We start from the raw sequence: 12,370 nt of genomic DNA on the forward strand, positions 1-12,370 counted from the left end.
CATATTTTTCAACGAAACGTTGCATTCACCAAATCATCACCATGTATCTTATTTTGACTGCATTTTCAACGGAAGTACTATTGTAAATTATTATTTACGGTGATTGTCTATATGTAGAAATCATCAGATGTCGAAAACCTTTGATTTAAATATTCATTTATGGTGTGCCTTTTCAAAAGAATGCAATGTTTACAAAACGTATCATATAGAGGTCAAATACCTCGCAATGAAATCGATGAATGACGTGTTCGTCCATATGAATTTGGAGCGATCATCACATATATATTTTTGTATATTTTATAATCATAAGTTAAAAATATAGCGTTAAACTTGGCTAAGTTTCCCTGTGGAACGAACCGGACTTACTAAAAACTACACTACTGTACGATTAGGTACACTGCCTATAAGTGTTGTAGCAAGGTTTAGGTATATTCACTCTATAAATAAATAAATCACTTGTGTAAAATTGTATCGTATTTAATAGTATTTCCTTGTAAAAATTAATAGTATTTTATACCCCTTCGCTTTAACATCAAGTATTTTTGGCGCCGCTGCCGGGGAACTTCTTGCTTAAACGCCGGAAGCGCAAAGCTATATATAAAAAAAAAGATTTTTTATTAAGTTTTTATTAAAAATATACGTTTTTAAAAATATAAAAAAATTATATACAAAAATATAAAAAGAAAAACAAAATATATATATATATTTAAGAGTTGTTCAAAAATATAAAATATTTCTATTTCTATTTTTAGTTTGTAAAAATATAAGTTTTATTTAATTTATATAAATACTTTTTATAAATTTTAAAACAGAAAATTAAAACAAAAAAAAATATAAAACCACTCGGGCCGAGTACTGTTGAAGCCCAATTTCTGGCCCGAAACCTACTCCATGCGACCGCATGGAATTATAACGGGATATCCATGCGATCGCATGGCCCTGTCTGACATGACAGGTTTGACCATCCAACAGCATTAATTAAGTAATTATTAATATTATTATATAATTAAAACCCTAATTTGGGTTATATTTAATATTTATTTGTTTTAGTTTATTTATAATTTGTATTTTAAGTTTAATTAGTTTTATTAATATATAAAATTAATAGTTTTATAAAATAAATAATATAAAAATAATATTTTTATAAAAATTGTGTTTTTACAACTTTAAGTTTATTTTTATATTTTGTATCTTTTTATTTGTTTTAGCGTAATTTTTGTATTTGTTGCTCGTAATTAGTTTTAAGTCATAGTTTTTGCCATAGTTATTTTTATTTCTAGATTTTTAGGCTTTGCCGTAAAATCCCTTAAGTGATTTTTCTTTAAATTAAGATTTAGGTGCTTTAGAATTTTGCAACGCCGTTTTTATATTTTAGTACCTTTCTAAGTTATTGCCATTTGGGATATAGTATTTCTTGTAAGCTTTAATATTTTTAGACGCGACTTTTAATTCTTAGTTTTTAGTTCCTTTTTAAGTTTCGACGTGCTACTTCTTATTTTTATTTTTCGACGCCTATTATTTTTTGACCTTTTATTTTTCGACGTTTTTCGACGCGCTCTTTTTCTTTCTTATTTTTCGCCACTCTAGTTTTTAGAATATAGAATTTTCTATTTCTTCTCTAAATTTCTTTAAATTTCAACGAAAAAATTATTTTAAGTGGTTAAATTGATAGCCATCCTAAATTTTCTGCTTCGTAGTAATAGTTGGATTTGTTAGTGGCTGAGTTGTGAGCTTCCGATTTAAAGGGTTCTGGCTCCCTGCTGCATCTATTAGCTATTCGAAACGTGGGCAAAAGCAGAAAAGTCTATTAATTTGATAACTTATATAATTTTTATTTTTATAACTAATAGGATATTCAGTGAATGCACCGAGCAAAACGTTCACCACCTTTTGTACGTTCACCACCTATAACAAGATCAAGACATCTAGCCAATATTGTCGCCGTTGATTTTTCTTTAGAATCGTCATCCAGTCAACTAAGTACTCCAATTCAAATTTCCGATAATCCATTTTTTGAACCCGACCTCACAATTGAGAATCTGGAGGATATTCAGGGACAATTCAGAGATCCTGAACCATTAATCTTTCCTCCGGAACCACCAATCATTCAAACAGAGATTGTCGAGAAAACAACCATTAAATCAGAATCCTCTAGTGATTCAGATTCAATAAATTCAATCATGAAAAATCTGGAACCTCTAAGTATGGAAGACCGAATGAGAGCTAAACGCACTGGCCAAGCTAAACGCTACCCTCATTTGTTTGACCAAGACCAGATTCCGAGGACGGAATCTTCTTTAGGGGGGTGGATTTGTAACAGACTGAAACCCGGGCTAGTTGTAAGTTGCCTTTTTTGCCCTTAGAGTTGTGCTTAGTCTTAAGTGCTTTTATTTTAATTATTTTATTAGTGTTTTATTATAATTGCGTTGTGACCAGTTTATGTTAAGGGTCCCAGAACAGGTTGGTTTGTTTAATTTGGACTCCGTTAGGGCCTCCTAACAAAGTACGAAAGATATTAGATAACTGGTAAATACCCGTGTGTTGTGGGGTATGGGTTTTAATAACCCATAAGTGTGTAATATCTGCTCTTTTCTACCCATTTCTTAAATCTTCTAAAAACTAGCTCGTACATAAACATACACCATCTCAAAACCCTAATCAAATCCAAGTAAGAAATTGGATCAAGTAGCTTAAGTGACTAATTTCTTGTATCCTTGTGATCATCTAATCAGGTTTGTTTACTTGAATCCTTGCTTTGATTCTTGATTAAATGGGTTTTGTGTTCTTGAATAAAAAGTGTGATTTTAAGCTTGAATCTTCATGTTTGGTGTTTGTTATGCTTAATTGATGTTAGAAATAGGTTGTATATATATGTTTAGTAGCTTCCATGTGCTTAAAATTTGATCAAAATCGCTCAAAAATCGAGTTTTGTGCGAAAAATGTTCGAAATCAGCGAAGTTGTTCGAAACCAGTTGCTACAGTATTTTGCTACAGTATTTGCTACAGAACCGAGTTGCTACAGTGTCACTATTTGCTACAGTACCGAGTTGCTACAATGTCACTATTTGCTACAGTACCGAGTTTCTACAGTGTCACTATTTGCTACAGTACCGTATTGCTATAGTGTCACTGTTGCTACAGTACCGAGTTGCTACAGTGCCACTATTTGCTACAGTACCTTTTATGAAATTGAAACGGGCGTAACTTTCAAAACGTAACTCCGTTTTTTATGAATAAACTATCGTTAGAATAGTAATAAAGAATACTTTTCAATGGTGAACTTTTAAGAAACTAAATCAAAATGTTTTTAGGCCGTAAAAGGAGTTTTAGTGTGTATGTCGTGTTTTGCACGCACCTGTATGCCATTATTGAGTGGAGTCATGATGTAGACTCATAAAATTATGAATATATGGTGTTATGACCTAGTTAATCGTATGAAATGATTATATTATTTATTGGATATGTATATTAACTTTGTTTGTGTTGTTCTCAGGTTATAAGGACAAGGAGGAAGCTCAGAAATAATAACTGAGCAGTTGCTGGTAATTGGTGAGTGGGTCTATCTCCGGATAGAGTTTAAGTAGCATATCATGATACTGTGGTTGACTCTTTTACCATGCATAGTGTAGAAATTGCAATGTTAGAATAATATAGTATGCCTGATGTTATATGTGATTTATGTGTACACTGTGTGAATGGCACCAGTCGGGCTTAGGAAGACTGGGGACTCGAAACCGTGCCTAGGTGAGGTTAGAGTCCGTATGAGGTCAACCGTGCCTAGGGGAGGTTGGGTCCATAGGTTACTGATTGTGGAGTATAGTGTGAACGATGCATCCCCTGCATCTGGATAACTATACTATGAATTGAGTAGTAGGGACTATCGGTAGACTCAAGTCCGATCAGCTAGGAGTCGTGTGCTCGTACAAGCCGCCGATCCTCGTATTTTCTTATTGTATGCTAGTTGGTAGTTAGCATGTGTTGTTGTTAGTATATAGCTTGTGTGTGTGTAACGACCCGGATTTATCCGATCATTTTATACCTATGAGATTAATATTTACATAAATTAAACCTTACCAACATGATAAGTAATCCAAACTATTGAGACTTATGTTTCTGAAAAGAGTTTCACATAACGTTTGACCGTCCAATTTGACCGATGATATCACGAACTATATAACACATGATAATTATACGATTATGTATATGTACATATCTATACATATTTAACATGATTTAAGGATGGTTTAACATTTCATTGTGAACTAACAACAATGAGTTATAAGTATACTTTGAGACCACTAACTTAAGTTTTCAAAATGATAACTATATGTAACGTTCTTTGACATATATACTTACAATCTATAATGTGTTGGTGATCTATGTCACCAATATGATTTAAGTGTAATGGGATTAATTTGTAACCAAAATAATCTTGATAAATATCGAACAAGTTTGGGGAAGTGTGGAGTGCACACTTGTTTGAACTTATCTTGATTATGACGGGGGTTCGGGGGCAGCGCCCCCGATAAGCGGGGTCCAAGGGGTGGCAACCCCTGGCGGGGTCCAAGGGGCAGAGCCCCTGGCTGGGGTCGATGTAGTGACCCGAACTTTTCCATGTTTATATATATATATTAAATGAAATTGTTATTTACATGATTAAGTGTTTACAATATGTTAAGCAATCAAACTTGTTAAAACTTGATTAATTGAAATAGGTTTCATATAGACAATTGACCACCCAAGTTGACCGGTGATTCACGAACGTTAAAACTTGTAAAAACTATACGTTGACATATATATGGTTATATATATAGTTAACATGATTTTATTATAAGTATGTATCTCATTAGGTATTTTAACAATGAGTTATATACATAAAAATGAGACTATTAATTTAAGAAACTCGAAAACGATATATATAACGATTATCGTTATAACAACGTCTTACTAGGTACATATGAATTATATTAACATATTGATACACTTGGTTAATTATGTTAAATGATAAGTAAATATATTATTAAGTGTATTAACAATGAAATACATATGTAAAAATAAGACTACTAACTTAATGATTTCGAAACGAGACATATATGTAACGATTATCGTTGTAACGACATTTAACTGTATATATATCATACTAAGATATATTATATATCATAATATCATGATAATATAACAATTTAACATCTCATTTGTTATAATAAACAATGGGTTAACAACATTCAACAAGATCGTTAACCTAAAGGTTTCAAAACAACATTTACATGTAACGACTAACGATGACTTAACGACTCAGTTAAAATGTATATATATGTACTGTTTTAATATGTATTCATACACTTTTGAAAGACTTCAAGACACTTATCAAAATACTTCTACTTAACAAAAATGCTTACAATTACATCCTCGTTCAGTTTCATCAACAATTCTACTCGTATGCACCCGTATTCGTACTCGTACAATACACAGCTTTTAGATGTATGTACTATTGGTATATACACTCCAATGATCAGCTCTTAGCAGCCCATGTGAGTCACCTAACACATGTGGGAACCATCATTTGGCAACTAGCATGAAATATCTCATAAAATTACAAAAATATGAGTAATCATTCATGACTTATTTACATGAAAACAAAATTACATATCCTTTATATCTAATCCATACACCAACGACCAAAAACACCTAAAAACACTTTCATTCTTCAATTTTCTTCATCTAATTAATCTCTCTCAAGTTCTATCTTCAAGTTCTAAGTGTTCTTCATAAATTCTACAAGTTCTAGTTACATAAAATCAAGAATACTTTCAAGTTTGCTAGCTCACTTCCAATCTTGTAAGGTGATCATCCAACCTCAAGAAATCTTTGTTTCTTACAGTAGTTTATCATTCTAATACAAGGTAATAATCATATTCAAACTTTGGTTCAATTTCTATAACTATAACAATCTTATTTCAAGTGATGATCTTACTTGAACTTGTTTTCGTGTCATGATTCTGCTTCAAGAACTTCGAGCCATCCAAGGATCCGTTGAAGCTAGATTCATTTTTCTCTTTTCCAGTAGGTTTATCCAAGGAACTTAAGTTAGTAATGATGTTCATAACATCATTCGATTCATACATATAAAGCTATCTTATTCGAAGGTTTAAACTTGTAATCACTAGAACATAGTTTAGTTAATTCTAAACTTGTTCGCAAACAAAAGTTAATCCTTCTAACTTGACTTTTAAAATCAACTAAACACATGTTCTATATCTATATGATATGCTAACTTAATGATTTAAAACCTGGAAACACGAAAAACACCGTAAAACCGGATTTACGCCGTCGTAGTAACACCGCGGGCTGTTTTGGGTTAGTTAATTAAAAACTATGATAAACTTTGATTTAAAAGTTGTTATTCTGAGAAAATGATTTTTATTATGAACATGAAACTATATCCAAAAATTATGGTTAAACTCAAAGTGGAAGTATGTTTTCTAAAATGGTCATCTAGACGTCGTTCATTCGACTGAAATGACTACCTTTATAAAAATGACTTGTAACTTATTTTTTTGACTATAAACCTATACTTTTTCTGTTTAGATTCATAAAATAGAGTTCAATATGAAACCATAGCAATTTGATTCACTCAAAACGGATTTAAAATGAAGAAGTTATGGGTAAAACAAGATTGGATAATTTTTCTCATTTTAGCTACGTGAAAATTGGTAACAAATCTATTCCAACCATAACTTAATCAACTTGTATTGTATATTATGTAATCTTGAGATACCATAGACACGTATACAATGTTTCGACCTATCATGTCGACACATCTATATATATTTCGGAACAACCATAGACACTCTATATGTGAATGTTGGAGTTAGCTATACAGGGTTGAGGTTGATTCCAAAATATATATAGTTTGAGTTGTGATCAATACTGAGATACGTATACACTGGGTCGTGGATTGATTCAAGATAATATTTATCGATTTATTTTTGTACATCTAAGTGTGGACAACTAGTTGTAGGTTACTAACGAGGACAGCTGACTTAATAAACTTAAAACATCAAAATATATTAAAAGTGTTGTAAATATATTTTGAACATAATTTGATATATATGTATATATTGTTATAGGTTCGTGAATCAACCAGTGGCCATGTCTTACTTCCCGACGAAGTAAAAATCTGTGAAAGTGAGTTATAGTCCCACTTTTAAAATCGAATATTTTTGGGATGAGAATACATGCAGGTTTTATAAATGATTTACAAAATAGACACAAGTACGTGAAACTACATTCTATGGTTGAATTATCCAAATCGAATATGCCCCTTTTTATTAAGTCTGGTAATCTAAGAATTAGGGAACAGACACCCTAATTGACGTGAATCCTAAAGGTAGATCTATTGGGCCCAACAAGCCCCATTCAAAGTACCGGATGCTTTAGTACTTTGAAATTTATATCATATCCGAAGGGTGTCCCGGAATGATGGGGATATTCTTATATATGCATCTTGTTAATGTCGGTTACCAGGTGTTCACCATATGAATGATTTTTATCTCTATGTATGGGATGTGTATTGAAATATGAAATCTTGTGGTCTATTGTTACGATTTGATATATATAGGTTAAACCTATAACTCACCAACATTTTTGTTGACGTTTAAAGCATGTTTATTCTCAGGTGAATACTAAGAGCTTCCGCTGTTGCATACTAAAATAAGGACAAGATTTGGAGTCCATGTTTGTATGATATTGTGTAAAAACTGCATTCAAGAAACTGATTTCGATGTAACATATTTGTATTGTAAATCATTATGTAATGGTCGTGTGTAAACAGGATATTTTAGATTATCATTATTTGATAATCTATGTAAAGCTTTTTAAACCTTTATTTATGAAATAAAGGTTATGGTTTGTTTTAAAAATGAATGTAGTCTTTGAAAAACGTCTCATATAGAGGTCAAAACCTCGCAACGAAATCAATTAATATGGAACGTTTTTAATCAATAAGAACGGGACATTTTAGTTGGTATCCGAGCGTTGGTCTTAGAGAACTAGAAAATTTGCATTAGTGTGTCTTATCGAGTTTGTTAGGATGCATTAGTGAGTCAGGACTTCGACCGTGTTTTCTTTAAAAATGATTGCTTAACATTTTTGTTGGAAACTATATATTATTAACATGTATATATTATGTGATATATTAATCTCTTAACATGTTTGATATTGTGTGATAGATGTCTACCTCTAGCACAAATCCCATTGACTCACCTAATAATAACGAAGAGTCGAATATATATTGGACTGATTCACAAGTTCCCGAAGAAGAACCGGAAGAAGAATCAGAACCGGAAGAGGAGGAACCGGAGGAGGAAATAGAACCGGTGGGGGAAATAATAAAACGGTTAAGTAAAAGAAAATCCTCAACCAACCGACCAAGGTTAATTATGGTCAATGGTGTTTCCGCCAAGGAAGCAAAATATTGGGAGGATTACCAATTCTCCGATGAATCGGATTCCGACGAGAATTTGGATGATGTTATAGAAATTACCCCAACTGAATTTAAAAAGGCAAAAGAAAATAATAAGGGAAAGGGCATAAAAATAGAGAAATCTAATTCCAACCCCGATGAACTTTATATGTATCGTCAACTCCCGAAGCCCTTAACTTGTAACAATGACCCGGGAACCTCTAAACCACCAGGTTTTTCTAAACCGTTGTGGAAAATGACAGCTCATATTAGGGGAACATCATATATCCCTAGAAACTTGGCAAAACGAACCAAAACTGAAGAAGAAGAAACGAGCGAGTCGGAATAAGATAGTTGTATTCGTGTGGTGTAATATATGTAATATAGTGTGCTTATGCTTTATGATATATGTAAAAATTGCTTGTATTAATAAGTATTTTTTTTTATGAATCTAACTCTTGTCTATTTTACAGTATAAAAACACAAAATGGATAGATAACCCAATATTTTAAGAGACCTACCCGGAGACATGATTGATGAAATCTTGTCTAGAGTCGGTCAGAATTCTTTGGCACAACTATTTACGACGAGATCAGTTTGTAAGACATTCGAAGAACGTTCCAAGAATGCCCTGGTTTATAAGAGACTTTTGTTTGAAAGATGGGGGATATCACATTGGAAAACCCATAAGTTACGATGTGTTTACTTTGACGCATATATTACGGGGAACCCAAATGCTATTTTACGCAACGGGTTAAGAAATTATTTTGACTCAATGTATCCGAATATAGGACTTCATGATTTAGAAAAAGCGGCTAACATGCAACATAAAGAAGCATGCTATGCTTACGGGTTAGTAATGTTCGCTTCTCACCAAAGTGAGAAAAAGAACATCGGGCTACAACTATTAAACAAAACGTTCCTACAAGTGACGGAGTCGGTAATTGGGGTAAGAAATGAGGTTTTTAGGTTATTACGAGACTGTTGGTCATTACGTAACCCTCGTCCCTTTGACGACGTTACAACACGCTGTCTTATCAACGGCCATAACGGTTATGTTCCACAAGACCAAGGATGGGAAGTAATCCTAGTAAAACCAGAATGCATGACTTGTTTCTGGACGTATGAATTACGTGTCTTTATTGCCTTTGCTGAACGACTTGTGTACTAGCTAGAATTATCTTCACAACCATCTTGTATCAAATTTATTGTGTGCTATATTTCATGCTATATGTAAAATAAGCGGTATTGTAAGTTTGTAAAATATTGTGTAAAAGTTTGAACGCGAAATATTATTATAATCAGTTTTTCATATAGAATTATAGTAGTTGAATTGTATATTAGCTACAAAGTATGAACTTAACGGGTAGGTACTACCCGAATTTAAACTTATAAAACACTAATATGAAGAAAAGGCTTTTATAAATGAGTTCATATTATGCTACGAAATACTATTAACTACTCTTAATATTCTGTATGATTAACTTGTTCCATTTGACTATTTTGAAGGAAATGGCACCGACTACTCGACACACCGTGAATATGAATGAAGAGGAATTCCGTACTTTTCTAGCTTCAAACATAGCCGCAGTACAGGCTGCGCTACATACCAACAATAACCTTGGATCTAGCAGTACAGGAAATCGTGTAGGATGCACCTACAAAGAATTCACTGCCTGCAAACCTTTGGAATTTGATGGAACCGAAGGACCGATGTCATAACCCGACCTTAACCATAAGGACGAATACAATAACATATGGTTTCATCGCGAGGTATTAACCTCTATATGCCACATTTTTCAAAAACTGCATTCGTTTTTACAATACAAACCATAGCTTTTATTACAAATACAAGGTTTAAACAACTTAATAATGATTATCGTTTAGCGATAATCTTAGACTTACAAACTTTACATGTTATAATAACAATACGTCCTTCAACATATTTTACATTACAAATCCTCCGATATGCAGTTTTATTTTTGACACAAATATGCATACTCAAGATCTTGCTTAAATTCAACATGTTGCAGCGGAAGCTTTTAGTTATCACCTGAGAATAAACATGCTTAAAACGCAACATAAAGTTGGTGAGATATAGGTTTAAAGCCGGCAGCGTTATGAATATAGACCACAAGATTTCATATATAAACGTTTTAATAAAAATATTCTAAGTTGTTGAGCACTTGATAACCATACTTAACATTTAATCAACGTCGCATATTTCCTTTATTATGAAATCTTACTACACCGTACCAAGTGTAGTCACCGAAACGAAGTACTGTGCAACCGTTGAATACTGGTCGTCCAGTCCGGTTGGGGTTGTCAGGCCCGATAGATCTATCAACAGGATTCGCGTTTACAATACCTCATGTAAATAGTAGTTACCAAGTTACAGGGAAGTATGCCAGTGGTACAACTCAACGTAGAATATATATTTTTAATCACTTGTGTCCATAACGTAAATCATAAAATGCATGTATTCTCATACTGAAATATTTAGAGTTTAAAAGTGGGACTATATACTCACTTTTGTCTTGAAGGTATTTAACTCGACTTGGTCTCCGATAGATATCACGAACCTAACCATATATATAATATATCAACATATTTTCTTTTCAAGTAATCGTTACATATATACATATAAATACATATATATATATATATATATATATATATATATATATATATATATATATATATATATATACTTTAAATACTTTTAATATTTTCTTAGTCCGTAGTTAGCAGTCCGATGTTAGTGGTCCACAATTAGTTGCTTAAATAAAATAAATAAAGACAACATCGTATTCGCGTTGATCAGAATTAATCTTGACCCATGGTACCATGTTGTCAAATGAAGTGTTGCGTACATAAAGTACCGTGTTGTCAAATGACATGTTGCGTACAATCATGAGGTCTTATGATTAATCTTCTCGTGTTGTTTACGGGTGGTCCTGAAATATATAAAATAAAATTATAAGTAAATATATATTAAATATTATGTTAATTAGCCAAGATATGATTAATCCGATTTTGTCATAATATGATATATTACAGGTCTTGAAGTGTTTTTAAAAATCAAATTAGAAGGATCTATTTAGTTTGCGAACAAGTTTGAAATCACTCAAACTATGTTCTTGTTGTTAAAATTTTATAACACAAAATAAGATAGCTATATAAATATGAATCGAATAAGGTTATGAATAAGGTTACTACCTCAAGTTACTTGGACAAAGCTACTGGAAAAGGTAAGAAAAATCTTGGAATCAAAAGAGTGGTGGAGTGGGATTGAAAGATTGGAAGTAATCTCCTTGAAATCGGATGACTATATTGATACGTTCTTGAGTAGATAAATGAAGAGAGATTAGGGAGTGAATTAACTTGAAAGAAAATTGGAAATGAAATTGTATGTGTGTGTGTGCAAAATAGCATGATTATGGGATGGATATATAGGAGATTTAGTTTGTTTTCTTGCACAAAAGTCACACATGAGGTTAAATGGCTGGTTCCCACATGTAACATCATGTCTAGTGGCTGATCATTGAAGTTTATTGTTGGTATATACCAATAGTAAATACGTATAGAAGCTGGGTATGATACGGTTACATATACCCTAGATATACTTGTAGAAATTTTGAGGAATCGGAACGAGAATTCAAATATGGACGGGTTTATAACTGTAAAAGAGGCTCAAAACTGGGCTTTTATTTTTGGGTCTGCCCCTTGGACCCCGCCAGGGGTTGCCACCCCTTGGACCCCGCTTATCGGGGGCGCTGCCCCCCGAACCCCGTCATAATCAAGATAAGTTCAAACAAGTGTGCACTCCACACTTCCCCAAACTTGTTCGATATTTATCAAGATTATTTTGGTTACAAATTAATCGCATTACACTTAAATCATATT

Source organism: Rutidosis leptorrhynchoides, chromosome 4 (genome assembly GCF_046630445.1).
Source record: "Rutidosis leptorrhynchoides isolate AG116_Rl617_1_P2 chromosome 4, CSIRO_AGI_Rlap_v1, whole genome shotgun sequence".
Taxonomy (NCBI): domain Eukaryota; kingdom Viridiplantae; phylum Streptophyta; class Magnoliopsida; order Asterales; family Asteraceae; genus Rutidosis; species Rutidosis leptorrhynchoides.